At 41.1% G+C, this 19,101-nt stretch overlaps 1 protein-coding gene and 1 non-coding gene across 2 annotated transcripts in view; both read right to left on the bottom strand.

Moving 5' to 3' along the window:
* The window catches only part of CHSY1 (chondroitin sulfate synthase 1), a 72,336-nt gene that overhangs the window by 21,124 nt on the left and 32,111 nt on the right, over positions 1-19,101 (bottom strand). The window lies entirely within an intron of this gene.
* LOC118154972 (U7 small nuclear RNA) lies at positions 13,723-13,785 on the bottom strand. Its single transcript, XR_004745214.1, has one exon. It is a non-coding gene; the product is annotated as a U7 small nuclear RNA (small nuclear RNA).

Raw genomic sequence — 19,101 nt, 5'->3', positions numbered from 1 at the left:
CACTACATACCCGGTACAGTGGCACAGTTACCCAGTACTCTACAGCATAAACTAAATATTTCATTCCAAATATCCCTTATCATCCAGGAACTAAGATGAGACTCTGGGTTGAATGAGGCAAAATGTTGTCACCATATGTCATCATTTCATGAGCCAGGGGGTTACTTCTAGAGTAACTTTTGTGATTTTCACTTTAAAGAGTATCAAGATAAAAAATAAGAGATGCCTTTATGCAAAAATGCTAGCTATAAACAAAATTATTCAGGTTTGCAGTGCCACTGGATTTAACATGACTGGTAAACACAATGCAAGAAGACACGGGCTGGAGCCTGCCCTGCTTCTCACAGGCTCTGTGTCCTGCATCAAGTCTCCTCACTAATTTGGTCCCAGTTTGTCTCCTGCCTGATTTGGCCCAGAAGACACACAAAAATCTTTTCTGGGGTTACAATGAAGGGCAAAGTGAAAATAGGAACAGGTTAGGAGAACTGTTCAAGAGCTGTTCTTAAGAACCATTAAAGCCGGGCGCGGTGGCTCACACCTGAGGTCAGGAGTTCAAGACCAGCATGGCCATTATGGTGAAACCCCATCTTAAAAAAAAAAAGAACCATTAAAAGGTACACTGATAAGAACACCTGGCTGCTCCCTGCCAGCCCCCACACCCCCAGATTGGTCAGGGACCAACCTCTTGCAGATGCAGCTCACAAGTCTCTCCGAAGTGCCCACTCATCTGTAGCCCACAAGTAAGCCTCTCAGCTACGATTCTCTTCATTTCTCACCTGGCTGTTGCATAAACCTCTTATGTCTCCCATGCCCCAGCCTCACCTTGCTCTGAACCTGTCAGAGTGCTCTTTCCATATGGAACCCTGGTCATGTTGCTTGCTGAGAATAATTCAATCCACCCCAACCGCTCTGCATAACCCCTAGGTATCCTCAGATTCCAGCCACCCCTCCTCCCCTCTCCAGGCCTGATGTTGCCAGGCTACAGTTCTGTGGCTGAGGCAGTAGGTTCTCCCTCACCAAGCGTGCAAAGTCAGCCACCCTGGGTAAATCCTGTCCACCTTGTCTGCTTCAGCCAGGGTCTGTGGGAGCCTTTGTACTTTCTGAAACACAATATCCCACTGCCCACTGCCCTCCCAGGGCATCCCAGAGTGTGCCTATGGGCAGGGGGAGAGGGAGGAGACAGGGGGAGAGAGAGAGAGTATAAAATCTGCTTTACTTTCTCTTAGAAACAGTGATTCTCCACAAATGGGTATAAAGTAGAATCATCTGAGATTGTAATGCATGCGTGGCAAAAATCCACTAGATTAAAAAAAAATGAATGATGAGGTTGGTGGTTAAAGGAGGAGTTGCCTATTACTCCCCGACCCCCAGCCTTCCGTGAACATCAACGTTAAGGCTCCCTGGCTGGAGGAGCGACCAAGAATCCTATAGAACAAGGTGGGGACAAGTGAGCAGAAGAGAAAGGCTCACGTAAGAAAGACCTAAGAACAAGGAGGAGGCTGATGAGCAAAGGCAGCCTAACACCTCTGTCCTTTGGGGGCTAATCTGATCCATCGGATTGGTGGAGCAGCAGGCAGCTGGGCAGCGGGTGGGAGGAGAGGGGACAGGGGGACCCTAAATCGGAGGAGTTAAATCTTAGCTGGGGTTGCAGCTGTGAGTCACTGGAGAGATGACAGAGGCTGGAAGTAGTAGCAGCAGGGAAGAAATGCACACTGGCTTCCCTGGCAGCTCAGGTGGCCCGGGCTGGTAGGGGCTGCCCTTCTCTTCATTCCAGCCAATGTATTCTTAGAGAGATCAGCATAACCAGATGGAAAGGAATGCTGTTACCTTCCACTTTTCCTGAACTGTGCTCAACAGAGAACTGGATGCTGCCTTCATGTTCTCCCAGTAGGTGTCCAGGAGGGGTTAGAAGGAATCTCAGGCCAGCGGCAAGCCAGCCAGGGAAGGGCCCACTACAGCAGCTGAGGAGGACAACCCTCAGCCCTCAACACACTTCAGCTTCCAATCAGGGCTAATTTATGGGTCAGACTGCATTTCACCAGCTTTAGCAACTTCAGAAGCTGCTGATGACAAGCCTGGTCCTACCCAGCTTGCCAGGGAGGAAGCGCAGAGCTGCAGGAGGGGCAGTGGGATCTCGGACACAGCAGAGGCTGAAGGGGAGGATGGAGGGCATTTCTGACCCCTTGCAGTACTCACTGGGAAAGATGGAATAATGTGACTCTCAAAAAAAAAAATCTTAGGATTTTTTTTTCCACTTTGAAAGGTTAATAGATAAATAGTAGTTTGGAAATTTAGGGATTTTGGCGGGGAGACGTGGTTAAGATTAAAAGAAAAAGATTATAAAATGAAGACTAATAACTTAAACGGCATTATTTAATGGCAATCAAACAAGAAAAATATCCAAAGTATTTTAGCATCATGAACCAGCTATAATTCGGGGAGTACATCCCAGTCTTTAGGTTTTACACTGGATGTAGACCTAGATTCCGTATTTCTTAAAATCCATTTTGCTCTGCTATAGAGAGGTCACTTGTTTCCAGAGAAAAACATTACTAGTGCTGGTTAGCATATAAAAATAAAAATGTGCCAACAGAATTCAGTAACAGCTATTTTCAAGTAAACAAGAAAACCACAGATCAATTTTATTAATAACTGGTTACACCTAAAACCAAGCTTTAAAGTAGAAATGTACTGGGTTGCAGAAACCACAAGCCCCTGAAGCAGGAGTGAGGGAGTAGAAAGGCAGTGTGGCCACCCACAGCACAGCCAGTAGACCCTGTCCACAGTTCTGACGGGCCATGCACCTTGTCCCTTTGGGCTGCCCATTCCACAGGTCAAGGCCAAACGTCCAAGTGTACAGGAGGACATGGGCAAGAAACACACTAATTTCAATACAAAGGTATCCCACAACTATAGTCATTCAACATACTTCTATGAAAGGAGAAACAGAATTCTTCTAAGAATCACCAAAGCCCCCATATATGGCTGCTCAGTATAAAAGTCACCATCTGGTTCAGTTAAGAATGTCATCATTTGACAAACATCATTAACTCAAGTAAAAATCATCAATGGATGCCAAAATGAGTGGCTGGTTAGAGGAGGAATAGGATATCTCATGGTCTCAAAGTATGTCCCTATAAGATATTTATTAACAAAGGGAAAAGGAGTGATTTTACAGGGGAGAACTGTGGCAAGAGGGCGAAGTTAACACTGCCTGTGTGGATCAGACCGAAATCATGTGCTCCTGATGTGAGGCACTGAGGACACATCATTTAGCCTGGGGAAGTGCCAGATAAACCCAGATTGAAGGACAAATGGACTACAAAATAACTTGTCTGCACTTTTCAACAATGTCAAGGTCATGAACAGCAAAGACAAGGTCAAGGTTAAAGGACACTTAAAGAGATACACCACATAAATGCTGCATGTGATCCCACACTGCTCCCTGGAACACCAGAAAGTTTTTGTTTATTTTGCGACAAAGAATTCACTGGGACAACTGGTAGAATGTGAATAATGTCTGTAGATTATGTAATTGTGCTATATCAACATTAACTTCCCTGATTTTGATTACTGCATTGTGTTAATGTAGGTGGATGTCCTTGTTTTTAGGACACACACAATGTTTATTTAAGGGTAAAAGGAGCATTATATCTGCAACTTCCAATGGTTCCGAAAAAAATAATGTAGGTCGGGCACAGTGGCTCACACCTGTAATCCCAGCACTTTGGGAGGCCAAGGTGGGTGGCTCACCTGAGGTCAGGAGTTCAAGACCAGCCTGGCCAACACGGTGAAACCCCATCTCCATAAAAAATACAAAAAATTAGCTGGGCTGGTGGCATGCACCTGTAATCCCAGCTACTCGGGAGGCTGAGGCAGGAGAATAGCTTGTACCCGGGAGATGGAGGCTGCCATGAGTCGAGATCACGCCATTGCACTCCAGCCTGGGCAACAAGAGTGAAACTCCATCTCAAGAAAAGGGGCAGAAAAAAAGAAATAATAATGTACATTCGTAGAGAAAATAATAAAGCTGATGTGGTAAATACTAACAATAAAGGACTCTGGGTGTAAGACATAGGAGTTTTCTATTAAGTTAAATTTTTTCAAAATAAAAATTACCCCCTCCCAAAAAAATTGTGGTTAAAAATAACCATCCAGCTGGACATGGCTCATGCTGGTAATCCCAGCACTTTGGGAGGCCAAGGTAGGCAGATTACTTGAGGACAGGAGTTTAAGACCAGCCTGGCCAACATAGTGAAACCCCATTTCTACTAAAAACACAAAAAATTAGCTCGGCATGGTGGTACACATCTATAATCCCAGCTATTCGGGAGTCTGAGGCACAAGAATTGCTTGAACCCAGGAGGTGAAGGTTGCAATGAGCCGAGGTCACGCCACTGCACTCCAGCCTGGGTGACAGAGTGAGACTCCATCCCAAAAAAAGACCATCTGGCAGAGTTAAGAATACTGCTACTTTGTGGACATCCCAGTAACTATTTTTTTGCAATACTACATGCTCCATCCACTAGTAAATCATGAAGTTATGGTTAAGAGATTTCTAAACAGTTCTTTAACTACTAAGATTTTCAGAAGCAAAAAGCAAGTTTTTCCCTCTATAATCTGTTTGATTAAGCTTCAAGTTCTAATATTTCTTTTGTTTCCTTTTTTTAAAAGTGATCAACATGGCAGTACCTCATCATATGCTTGAGGTTTCCTGGACAAAACCCCGTTACTATTTCTGTCTCGAATTCATCCTTTTTGCTGGCTGTGCTGCGGGCATGACATCAATTTATCATAACCAAAAATGTACAGTGCCTCCCAGTCACTAACTTACCACCATACACATGATTCAGAGAAAAGGAACCAGAACCAGCAGACTCTTCAGTTGTTTAAGAAAAAGCCTGGTCTTTGTATTTCCCCTTTTATATAAATAAACTGGTCATCAATCTCAGACTCCACCATGTTTCCTGATAACTAGGGAAAACCAACAGGTCTACCAGATGTTTACAGCTGCTTGTTAAAAGACACATACCCAAACTGGAAGAGTACTGTGATCACAAAACTGAGCCTGACATTCCTAATGAGTACTAGTCTTAGCAGCCTGACACTCCAACACACAAACCCACACATGCTATTCTGCTCTAAGTGAAGAACTTTAATTCTGAAGACTGTTTATTAATGTGCTCTACCTCATGATCCTGGTATGGTAGCGTTTTCTATTTCAAATTCCTATTGATAGCAACATGCTCGATCCTTAAAGCAGGAGGATTCAAGGGCAACTGATTTTTGATCTATGTTTCATAATGTCTGCGATACTAAATGAGAAGTTTAATTTCAAACTCCAGTCTACGACTGCTATCTTTTCTCTCCTGCTGGGTGAACCTCTAAGGCAAGAGGTTTGATTCAGGAAATAGAATGAAGGCGCACAGGCATGGTGTGCCTCACAGGCCATGGAGTGAGATTAGACAGACAAGGGGAAACCTACCAGGTCTCCAGTCAACAAGAGAACCAATGACCAGGTATTTGTTTTTAAAGGGTAATATGATCCAGCCTCATGCGGTGACTCACACCTGTAATCCCAGCACTTTGGGAGGCTGAGGCAGGCAGACCACAAGGGCAGGAGACTGAGTCCCTCCTGGCTAACATGCCAAAGCCCCATCTCTACTAAAAATACAAAAAAATTAGCTGAGTGTAATGGCAGGGGCCTGTAGTCCCAGCTACCAGGGAGGCTGTGGCAGGAGAATCGCTTGAAGCTGGGAGGCAGAGGTTGCAGTGAGCCGAGATTACGCCACTACACTCCAGCCTGGGGGACATGGCAAGATTCTGTCTCAAAAAAAAAAGGGGGGGGATCATATGATTCACTAAAGAGAGCCACTGAGCCACAGAGGCAGGGGTGGGGGTGGTAGCATGGGAGGACATCACACACTATCCCCAGGCAGGGGCAGCGGCTCTCTGTTGGGTTAGTCATCAGCTGGGGCTCTGAAGGCAGTGGCATGCCAAGTGATAGATCACCAGCAAGGTCCACTTCCCATGAAAACAGTTTGAAAAGAAGCTTTTATGTGGGCTGACTTAATACAAATAACACTTCAGAAAATAAAACGAACACTCATCAAATTATTCACTGAAAGAAAGTAAACTGTAGAAGCTAGAAGAAATAGCAGTGATAGTCATTAATTAATAGGCTAGAGAGAAGAAGAAATACATTTATCAGCTGTGAGAAAACATGTAGGTTTGTCATTTTATTTTCCCTACACAGTGTAATGGCAGAGAGAGTGAACAAATATTCCCAGGATTCTGAGCCATAGCCTAAAACAGTCCTCCAATAAAATACTAAATTTCTAGCCAGGCACGGTGGCTCACGCCTGTAATCCCAGCACTTTGGGAGGCCAGGGCGGACAGATCATCTGAGGTCAGGAGTTCAAGACCAGCCTGACCAACATGGAGAAAACCCATCTCTGCTAAAAATACAAAAAAATAGCTGGGCATGGTGGCACACACCTGTAATGCCAGCTACTTGGGGACTGAGGCAGGAGAATCACTTGAACCCAGGAGGCAGAGGTTGCAGTGAACCGAGATCATGCCACTACACCCCAGTCTGGCCAACAAGAGTGAAAACTCCATCTCAAAAAAACAACTAAATTTCTTTCCTCATTTTTAATCTTAAAAATCCACACTAATTTGATTGGCCAGAGGACTTAAAAAAAAAATCACATTAATTTGCACGATACTCTAGGATACCCATGTTTCTCTCATTATAAAAAAAGTCTCTCTCCCCATTTCAGGTAAAATTAATGCTCTATGCCATGGATTTCCACTGGCTACCCAGTACCACCCTCATGAGTCAGCACACACTCCAAAATTAGTTTTATTTAAGAAAAACAAGACCAAACAAAACAAAGCCAAAAGGATACAAAACAAAACCTAAAAGAGAAAAATCCTGCTAAGATAACAGAGACAAATGTTGTCTGATACATTTCTTAGACAGGGCCTACTCTTGACAAATGTTTTTTATATTAACACAGCACTTGCAGTCAAAAGAAAAATAAGCCACTCACTACCCAAAATGGGAATAAAAGACTTTTCTTCTATACCTCATTTTTGGAAATAAAAAGCCTTTGGCTGAAAGCAAAGGAAACAGTTACACCCATATAAACCTTCAGAATGGGAAGAATTAGCATCACCAAGTGTTCCTCAAATCTGCCAACGAACAACAGTATTTAAAAACTGTTCATTCCCATTTTTAGAGCCAGCTCATGATGCTGGCTATCTGTGAATAACAATACTTTCTAGTACTTTATATAATATTTCGTTTCAATGTTAACAGAACATTTTTCTTAAATTTCCGGGTACCTCTCTCTAATAAATTAGCAGATAAATCTGCTAATTTATCATTCAAGTGCCTTATAAGTTAACCTCTAAGAGGAATACAGAAATAATTAAGACAAGATCCAATCTACTGTAAAAAACAAAGTTGAATGTTTGGCACAGATAAACACTCAAAGAAAATAGATCTTCAAGAATATATGATCCAAACAAATATTCGGTCTTGCTAAATTTGCCAACAGGTTTTTAAATACTCTTAAAATGAGGGCTACGCTGCCATGTGACACTGTCTGGTGGTACCTGGACTCTAGTAACAAAGTAAATAGCTTATTTCAAGATGGATTTAGGCTTCCTGCCCCCTGCCCCACCCATCTTCCTGAAGTAAAAAGCCATAGTTGGGTCAAGCAAGACAGGGTCCCCAAATGGGGTGAGGGTGGGCTGGTGCGCTGGCCCAGCCTGGGGTGTCGGCTAGGCTGCCAACCCTCGAGTTGAGTCACAGAGGGAAAGCACTGGGAAGAAGCACTGCAGCAACAGGGGATAGCTCGCTTACAGTGGAAATCAGTGGAAATTGACGCAATAAGTAAATGTAGCTGAGTCCAACGGGAGCTACATTTCTCAACTGTCAAAGCAATTACAGATCCGGAAAGGGAGAGAAGAGGAAGAACCCTTTGGTGTTGAAATGGGATCTGAAGTATCAGGAGGATACCCGAGGACACACACACAGACACGCATATTTTCCCTCAGTCAGCCCACTGCCCAGGACTGGCCCAGCAAACACTCACAGCAATGAGCACACCCACAGTCCAGATCTTGGCTTCTAAATTTTTTCCACTAAAAGGAACCAGAGTCTCTTGGAGAAATGGCAGACTGCAGGGCTAGGGCCGAGATATCTTAGTATGCCAGGAAGAAACTGCTCCAATGATGACAAAGGCATATCAAAGAGATACAGAAGAATGGGTGTGGTGGCTCACACCTGTAATCCCAGCACTTTGGGAGGCCGAGGTGGGCAGATCACTTGAGGTGAGAAGTTCGAGACCAGCCTGGCCAACATGGTGAAATGCCATCTCTATTAAAAATACAAAAATTAGCCAGGCATGGTGGTTAAGTGGTGACTATAATCCCAACTCCTCGCGAGGCTGAGGCATGAGAAGTGCTTGAACCTGGGGGGAGGTGGAGGTTGCAGTGAGCCGAGATCGTGCCACTGTACTCCAGCCTGGGCAACAGAGTGAGACTCCATCTCAAAAAAAAAAAAAAAAGACAGAAGCCTGGAAGAAATAGCAGCCACTGAACAAGTCTGAGGTGATTTAAACATGGAACTGTATAATAATGGTAAGAGACTATAACCCATTAAATAAAATAGAAATACAAGAGTCTATACTCATACCAGCCCACACATAAAGGGGAAAAGAAACAAGTTTTTCCTCACTTTCAGCTAATAAAAGTAGAAGGAATAACTGGATTAGAAAATCATCATTTAACAACCATCACTGTATTAATTTATTCTGCCAAGAAACATGAATTCATGCTGAAACTACTAGGTGTGAGTTAGAGCAGGAACAAGGTATTCAGTTTCTCCACAATGACCTTCACTAATTATAAATAAATAGACTTTACAATGGCAAAATCTGGCGAGGTTTTCCTAATCACTCTACCTCAGTTAAGGGATCAAAGTTAATACTACCAATAACAGAGCAAACCAAACTCACAAATGTTAGGATATAAAGGGCACACAGCATCTCTTCTGTAATATGTGCATACTTGAATCTAATCAGAGAAAATAAATCCAAACTGATGAACGTTCCACTGGCCTGTAATCTCCAAAGTGTAAAGGTCATAGAGACCAAGATAAGACTGGAGATGTGTTTCAGACTGAAAGTGACTAAAGACATAGTACTCAATGCATGTAAAATGCCCTCCATTTTATAAAACTTCAAGTTATACACAGACTTAAATAAGAAAAACAAAGCGATATGTACCTGTATGCCATGACGCTTTTTCTGTTTTAAGGGAAAAGGGTTAAGTAAAAGCTTTCATCACTGAGAGACTGGAAATTGTGATACAAATGCAATATTCCATGGGAAAAAAAAAAACCTGCTAAACAAAAATAACAAATAGAGAATCAGTCGCTATGCAACAAGAAGACAGTTTGCATGGAGTCAACAAAGCAGGAGAAAAGGCAGTAAAAATGTATCTTTCTCTCTTTTCTATGTTAAATTCCCAGGGCAGGGTATAAATAGTCAATCCGAAACTGCTCCAATGGACAGGTATTCTCTTAGAAGATATGTAGTGGCATTCTTCCGTTTCTTAGTGCGGAGGGTGTGAGGACAGCACTGCAATGCTAAAGACGTCTACTGGCGTGTGACTGACGTGTACTGAATGACAACTGAAATGGCAAGTTAGCACAGAAAGCATCCAAGTGCTTTCAATTATGTAATGAAGACTCTGAGGTTACTACAAGTTAGTGCTGCTAAAATACTGAACAAGATTCTTAAATTCCTCTTCCTGCCTACTGACTAACCGTGGTAAAACTTTCTGAATGTTTCTAGAAAAAAGCAGGGAAAAGAAAAAAAAAAAAAAGCTCAAAAATCAGATCTGTTACCTTGGTATACAATTTGATTACAATTAAACAGGTGGAGATTAGCCAGTACCTTTTACTGTCAGGTTTTAAAAATACTTGGCCACAGGGAGTAAGGCAAATTATAGCCACAATTTTGCATAACGTGCAAAGCAAAAGTGCTAGCAGAAAAAGAGGCTGAAGGCACCGTCACACTTTAAATGTAAACCTCTTGAGACTTTATATTTAATAAAGTAAATATAAATGACTTTATGTCACTGCAAAAACACTACATTTGATAGAAAAACTAACCCCCATTTAAATAACATCTAGAAGAGATGCAGAGATACCTAGATGGATATTGGAAAAGTAATGCTTTGAATCTCAAATCCTATTTTCTTGAGTTTTAAAATTACAAATAGGTTTTTTTTTTGAGTCAAAGGAAACTAGAATCTAAGTTGTGATTTTAAATAAATCATAATTAAGAAGACTGCAAAATGGAGAAAAGTAAAGGAAGAAAAGGAGAACTGCCTCTTAAGAGTAGGGTGGACCAGAAACAGACCAAGTCTTAGAAAAATGAAGCAGCTGATTGAAAACTCACTCAGTAACTGACTGGACTAGGGTGGCGTGGTCTAACCTAAACTGTCTGCCAGAAGCAAAATTATACCCTCACTGATGAGCAGTATTCATATCCATGAGACGTTCCAGTTTTTAAATACAATATTTGGGATTTAGTCAAAAGCTACTAAACATGCCAGCTGCTCAAGACCAAGTGACTAAAAACCAAGAGAAACCCATACTTGTCAGATGTGGGCTTTGAAATAATGTGATTAATATGTCCAAGAAACAGATAAGATGTTGAAGTTTAGCAGACAACATTACTAAAAATATCAAATTAAATATCTGAGATTAAAATATACAACTAAAAGTTAAAACACAGTAGGTTTAGGCCAGGCACAGTGGCTCATGCCTGTAATCCTAGCACTTTGGGAGGCCAGAGCGGCAGATCACTTGAGGTCAGCAGTTCATGACCAGCCTGGCCAACATGATGAAACCCCAGCTCTACTAAAAATACAAAAAGTAGCTGGGTGTGGTGGTGGGTGCCTGTAACCCCAGCTATGGAGGCAGCGACAGGAGAATCACTTGAACCCGGAAGGCAGAGGTTGCAGCGAGATGAGATTGCGCCACCGCACTCCAGCCTGGGCCACAAAGCAAGACTCAGTCTCAAAAAACAAACAAAACACAATAGGTGTAAAGGCAGATTAGATACAACTGAAGAGATATTAGTATAATGAAAGGTGTGTCGGGGAAAAAAAATCCAGAGATTTTAAAAGTTAGAGTAAAAAGAAATACTGAGAATAACACAAAACACAATACAGGACTCAGTGAAAATGTGTAACCAGAGACCCAGAAAGAGATGGAAATGTGTAATATATAGAGACCCAGAAACAGATGGGAAAATGGGACAGAAGCAATATTTCTAGAAATAATGGCTGAGAACTGTCTAATACTGATGAAAGATATAAAAACACAGGTTAAAAAGTTCAGTGAATCATGGCTGAATACACAAAGAGTATAACTGGACACATAATAGGACTACTCAAAATTGAAAAGAAAAAAAAATTTATTCTCTGACTACCAAGGTAAGAATAATCCTAAATACAGAGAAAAGGTAAAATACTTTCAGAGAAAAAAATATGACTTGAGAGGCGATTTCATTAGAAAATAACTGAAATCAGAAGGTAATGGAATGATATATTCAAAGTGCTCAAGAACAGCAAAACCAACAAACAAAAAGAAACCCTGCCAATCTGGAATTCTATATCTAGAAAATACATCAATCCAACAAAAAACAAGGAGGTGGCTTAAGGATAGTAGAATGACTTCAAGACTCGGGGGTAGGCAAAAGTCATGGACAAAAGGTATGAACAGCCGTTGCATAAAAGATACACACATGATCAATAAACACATGCAAAGGTACTAGGTATCACTCATCATCAGGAAAACGCAAATTGAAATCACAATGAAGTAAATGCACCACACGCCCATCAGAAAGTCTAAAACTATAAAAGACTGAGAAATGCCAAACACTGATGAGGATGTGAAATAACCGGAACTCTCATTCAGTGCTACTGGAAGTTAATATAAGATACAGCTACTTTGGGGGAAAAAAACACATGGCAGTTTCTTATAAAATTAAGTATGTATCTATCCTCTGACCCAACAATTTCACTCCTAGATATTTACTCAGAAGAAATATTTAAAAATGTCCACAAACAAAATCTTGTTCAAGAATAGTCAAAGCACCTTTGTTCATAAGAGTAAAAACCTAGAAATACTCCAGGTGAAGTTTAGTAAGCAATAAAAAGGAATGAGCAACTGACACACATGACCCTATAAATGAGCCTCAGAAACATGCTCAAGTGAGCATGAGTACATACATATGTACGAAAGAGTACATACATATGATTTTATTTAAATCAAGTTAGAGGACAGAATCAATCTTTGGTAGAAGAAAATGAGAACAGTGGTTGCCCGGAGCTGGGAGATTCATTGGGAAGGACAGGAGGAACTTTCTGAGGTAACAGTAATACATATCTTACCAGGAGTTTGGGTTACACCTGTGTATGCACTTGTCAAAGCTAGGTGAATGCAAGCTTAAGATGTATACATTTTGTTGAATGTAAACATGACCTAAAAGAATAACAAACTTTAAGTCAATATGCAACTCTAGGTAATAATAAACATGTTGAAAACACTTGAAGGAAAGTGTACCAATAAACTCTGAAATGCATCAAAAAATAAGATGGATAGATATGTAATAAAACAAGTATAATAAAATATTACTGGTAGAATCCAGGTGGTAAGTATATAAATGCTGACTGAAAACAATTTCAATTTAAAAATTTTCATAAACACTGAAAAAATAGGAAGGTAAAATTAATACCTGACAAACAAAAATGAAGAATTCATCAATAGAAAACCTGTATTAAGGAAATCTGAAAGAGTTAATTCTTCCGAAAGGAGGATAAAAATCCAGATGGAAGAACAGAGACGTAGTTAAGAAAACAGGGTAGGAGGAAGGGCAATCATGAATATAAATCTAAATACAAATCAACTGTATAGAACAGTGATAGTGATGTCTTAGAGGAAACACACACACTTGACTACTATATCCCAAAAGAGGGAGGACATCATTGAGCTACTGTGTTCTAAAATCCTTACATTTTCTGGGAAGTGATACTATAGTCTTTAGTCAAAACGGCATGATGTTATCTCTAGAGCTTACCACCAGACAAATGGTAGAGGAAGGAAAAAAATGAAATGAAAAGCATCTAAACTGCGGGAAAAAAATTAGAAGAGGCTGACCAGTGAAAACCAAAGAATAAATATGGTATAATTAAACCCAAGTGTTAGTTTTTACACTAAAAGTAAACAGACTCAATACTCTAAGACTATTCTCAAATTTAAAAAAAAAGAAATGTGCTACCTGACAAAATACTGCTGAAACCAGATAAATCCTATTTATCAAATGTATTCCACACAATAGTTAATATAAAGTCCTAAAATAAAAGAACTAGGATGACATAAATGAAAAAAGTATACTAAAGTCACTCAACTATTCCAAAATACTACGGCAGCACAAAATATGCCTTCCTGATTAATCAGACCTTGAAGCAAAGTGAAAAGAAACAGATGATAGAGGAACCAAGAAAAGCAAACTCCCACATTCAATATTTACATAGTTCCTACTGTATGAAATTTCCTAGACTTGGTGTTTAAGTCTTACTCAATTGTACCTTAAAAATCACGAGGCCTTTACTTTTCTTTTTCTTTTTTATTTTTTGGGCTTTCCGGCAAAAACCGGAAAGCCTGCTAGACAAATTCTGAAAGAGCTATAAAAAGCAAAAATATAAGAATGTGGCAGACTAGCCACTGTCTCATTTTCCCTCCAATGAAAACTGACTCCTTCAACCTTAAACAGAGAGCCCAGGTATGGAAAATTGATTAATTCTGGGCCAGTCCCAAGTGACCTGGATCCATCACCTGTGGGGCTGGTGGGGCAAAAGCCTGTGAAATGGCATCTGGCCTCATGCGGACAGACCCCATGACACAAACTGTTTCTGTGCTGTGTACTGACATCAGAGTGTGTACGTGCAGAACTTATGCCGTCTATTTGCCAACCCCAGCCTCATCTTGCGTTTGGTAAAGACATAGCAGCTTCACGATACTGGGTGCGGCACATCTCACCACCCACCAGCCCTGCATCTCACATACCCTGAATATACACTTACCAGGGATTGTGTAAGACGCAAGGCTACCCATTTCACTACAGTTTATATCATGAAAGCACCATACGTCCTTTTTTCAGGGAGACATGGACTGTAGTAGGACCTGCATCAAACTCACCCCACAAGCTGTGTCTGCATCTGCCATCTTAAAATAATAACTGAATTTTCAATTGTGTACATCCTCTATAACTGTAATAGATGCTTATATAGTTTGGTATATGAATGCTGTGTGATGTGGTTTGGATCTGTGTTTCCACAAAATCTCGTGTCAAATTGTAGTCCCTAATGTTGGAGGTGGGACCTGGTGGGAGGCAGCTGGATCATGGAGGTGGATTTCTCACCGATAAGGTTTAGTTAGCACCCTCACCTTAGTGCTGTTCTCGTGATAGTGAGTCCTCACGAGAGCTGGTTTTTTAAAAGTGTGCACCACCTCCTCCTCCCTTCGCTCTCTCTTGCTTCTGCTCCCACTATGAGACACCTCACCCCTCCTTTGCCTTCCACCATGATTGGAAGTTTCCTGAGTCTTCCCTTGAAGCCAAGCAGATGCCATGATCATGCTTCCTGTACAGTCTGCAGAACCATAAGCCAATTAAACCTCTTTTCTTTATAAATTACCCTGTCTCAGGCATTTCTTTATAGCAATGCAAGAACTAACACAATGTGTAAAGATCTGAGAATACTAAATAAAGACTATAAATTACAGAGCTTAAAACCTTAAAACATTTTCCAGAGTCTACTATCAGTATGAGCCTACATCATCAGATACAGCAAACTTAAGTTTTCAAGGCCATAAAAAGATGAAGGGGTAGGATACAAAGTTTAACAGCTACAGAATAAGACCTCACAGAGTTGCTATGGTACAGAAATCTTCTATAAGTTTTAAACATAGGCTGATCATGGCGGCTCACACCTGTAATGTCAGCATTTGGGGAGGCCAAGGTGGGTGGATCATCTGAGGTCAGGAATTCAAGACCAGCCTGGCCAACATGGTGAAACCCCATCTCTACTAAAAATACAAAAATTAGCCAGGCGTGGTGGGGCATGCCTGTCGTCCTGGCAACCCCGGAGGCTGAGGCAGAAATACCTAAACCTGGGAAGTGAAGGTTGCAGTGAGCCGAGACTGCATCACTGCATTCCAGCCTGGGCGACACAGCGACACTCTGTCTCAAAAATAAATAAACATAAAGAAAAATAAATTCTTCTATAATAATATTTTAACCAAAATAATTTTATATTATAAATAGAGCATTCTTATGCCAGCATTTTTATTACATGCGTCTAAAGTGGCCGCCCCATGACCTTGGGCCTGCTGGTCTGATCTCCTTCCACATGGCTCTGAGTAAGCCACCACGCACACGGACCTCTCTGTGCCACTCCAAGCAATCTGTCTTCAGTTTCCCGAACTCTGTACTGAGCCCTGTTAGCACTTCTCGTGGCAATGTCTTATTATACGTGATTTCTCTCCTATGGGACAAGCTACTTAAAAGTCGGGTTGTCTTGGTCATCTGTGATCCACTTCGATTGGCTAAAAGAAAAGGAATGCTTTTTGTTCTGTATTTGTCTATTCTGCTTCTATTTTATGACATTAAAAAGGTAGTGTCAAAAAACCCCTTTCTCTACAAGAGTACACTGACCTGTATCATCTGTATTTTATTTACCTATGAAAAGAAGGGACTGGGATAGGAAGCACAAAAACAGTTCTTGCTGGGGGAGGACTATTTTATCCAAACTAAAGCAAGCTGATAACATAATATCCACAGGCCCTGCCATCCGACCACCACCGCCTACATTTATTATCCTCACTTCTTTCTACCCCACCAAGCAAGCCACCTTCCTTGTCACGCTCCTCCTCTCCACGCCTCCCCCTCTCAGCCTCTACCTGTCTCACTGCTCTCGTCCTCCAGACCAGTTGCTCTCGGAGGCCGGCCTGCCTGCGTAGCCCAAGACAACTGCATCATATGCTCACAGCTCTCTGCACTTTGTCTTCATAGGAGTACCAAAGCTGAAATTAACGAAACAATCCCCTACAAGGACATCAATTCCAGAGAGGCAAAGACCTAGTCTGTTGTCCCCTGTGACTTCCCTAGGGCCAGGCCACAGTGCCCAGCACAGAGCAGGCACACAAGTATCTGCTGAACGTTGATCCTGCTGAGTGCTGATCTGTCTCTCCCATTAGATAAATTTCACAACAGGAAGGATGGGTACATGTTTACTTCCCTTAGTCCCTGCCACACAGCACCACTATCACATAGTAGGCATTTAATAATTACTTGTCGAAGAAGAAATGAATGAGCAATTCATGTACATCTCTTCAAGATCTTTTTCAGCTTGTTAATATTCATCTAGGTAGGAAACATGGAATGTGACAATCTTCTGTAAGTTGTTCAGACTTGTCTTAGAAACTTTTGCCATTCCCATTAAGGTTAAGTACTCCGTATTATTAATATTCTAGATGCCTAAGGCACATGAACAATCATAAAAAGAACATTAAAAAAAATTCAAACCCAACCTCAGAGAAGATCAGTTTAACAATTTTCCATATGCTCATTATAGTCAGGCATAAACATGTCCAACTTTAATATTACTAAAATACAAAAATGGAAGAGCAACTTGCCCAAATTATAAACAGCTAGAAACACAGTACCAAATAAAAGCACCTCAGCCTGAACTAAGCCATGAAGAAGGCATTCAAAACCTCTTCCTAAAACCAAAATGAAACACCGCTACGTAACTATTAGAATGGCTAAAATCCAAAACACTGAATAACACTCAGTGCTGGAGAGGACGGAAAACGGAGCTCTCCTTCATTGCAGCTGGGAACGCAAAATGCTATGGATACACTGGAAGACAAGCTTTGGCAGTTTTTTACAAAATTAAACATAGTCTTACATACAATCCAGCAATCATACTCCTAGATATTTACCCAACTGATTTAAAAATGGATGTCCCCACAAAAACATGCACATGAATTTATAGCAGCTTTATTCCCAATTGTCCCAAACTGGAAACAACCAAATGTCTTTCAGTGGTTGAACAGATATGGTTCATCCACACAATGGAATAACATTCAGTAACTAGAAGAGAAATGAGCTATCAAGCCACAAAGAGGCATAGATGAATCTTAGAGGCATATTCCTAGGTGAAAGAATCCAGTCTGAAAATGCTACATATGGTATGATTCCAATTATGCGACATGCTGGAAAAAGCAAAACTATGGAGACAGTAAAAAGATCAGTGGTGCCAAGGACTTAGCAGCTGGGAAGGGGGAAGAAGCACTGAAAAGGTGAAACACAGGATTTTTAGGGTAGTGAAACCATTTTGCATAATGCTGTAATGGTGGATATATAACACTGCGTTTGTCAAAACCCATGAACTTTACAGCACAAAGCGCTAACCTGGATGTGTACAAATTTTGATGAAATCATTTACGAGGTCAGGAGCAGGGGTCCCAGGATGGAATGCAGAGTGTGACAAAAAAGTCTAACTGTATTACAAATGTAGGAGACGACCTCACTGAAGGGGGCAGGGCAGAAGGTGCTGACCTAAGTAACTGAAAATGAGCGAAGACTGTAAGACTAAAGGCAAAAGAAAATGTACATAAGCACTGTACTCTATTTGCTAAAGCTGTTTCCAAAGGGATATGTGTTAACAATTCTGAAACCACTATACTCGTACCCTGAAATTAAAGAATTAAGTAAATGGATGGCAGGTGGTGAACACCAGGTTTCTTCATGTTTGGGAAGTTACAGTTAAGCAAAGGAGGAGGCTAGAACGATCCACACGGTAATAATTAGAGCTGGAGACATCACTATCAATTTGTGTTTAGCTTAATATAAATACAGATCGTCATATTCAGAAATATTTATAGATATGTGTATACTCATGGGTTAGTATACACACAGATATTTCCATGCTCTGTGATCTGAGGGGACCCAGAAGCAAGTGACACCCCAACAGAAATGAGCATACCTAGCACCCAAGTCTTGCTTTCTAATATCATTCTCCAGGAGAAGAGCCTGGATTCCTTGAGGAAACAGCTGATTCTAGGCCTTGGGCAAGAAATATATAAGATGAGCCTGGAGCATCATCTAGTGCCAGAAAGAAAAGAGGTGCAGTAGTGCAGAAGGGTGGGAAGGAGGGAGGAAGGACCGACCAACAGTAGACAAAGCTGGAACAAGTTTAACAACAAAATAAAAGTTTATATAATCCAAAATATAAATACGTATGAGGCCATACTGGCATACACATGAAACTGAACAAATAAATGAGGAAGAAGAGACAAATCTCCCTCCTGAACAGAAGAAATTTTCATAGCTATTCCAACCTCAAGGAAGTAGTGTAACTTCCCACCCATAAGTGTGAGATGCATATTAGTGACTTTCTCCTGAAGAGCACAGTATGTAAAGGAGGGGAAAGACTAATTCTGCAGTGAAGAAACTTTACAGAGTCCCTTCAGCAAGGTAATCAAGGTCAACATCAACAATGATAAATCATGTTGACGACATGTACCCTTGATGTATGATGGAAATGGCATTTTATCTCTACCATCTTCTCCTCAGAAATCCATAACACCAACTTAGTCATGAGAAAAAAATCAGACAAATCCCAAAAAAGGAAAATTTTACAAAATACCTGACTGGCACTCCTCAAAACCGTCAAGGTCACCAAAAACAAGGAATGCCTAAGAAACTGACAGGCAGGAGGAGCCTGGAGATAGGACAAGAGAGAAAAAGACAGCAGGTCAAAGCTAAGGACATCTAAATAAAGCACAGATTTTTATCTTTACAATTTTTCTGTAAATCTAAAAGTCTCTGGCTGGACATGGTGGCTCATGCCTGTAATTCCAGCACTTTGGGACACTGAGGCAGGTGGATCTCCTGAGGTCAAAGGTTTGAGACCAGCCTGGTCAACATGGTAAACCCTGTCTCTATT

This window comes from Callithrix jacchus, chromosome 6, assembly GCF_049354715.1.
Source record: "Callithrix jacchus isolate 240 chromosome 6, calJac240_pri, whole genome shotgun sequence".
NCBI classification, from domain to species: domain Eukaryota; kingdom Metazoa; phylum Chordata; class Mammalia; order Primates; family Cebidae; genus Callithrix; species Callithrix jacchus.
The sequence above is the reverse complement of the archived record's forward strand: the minus strand, read 5'-3'. Positions and strand labels throughout refer to the sequence as shown.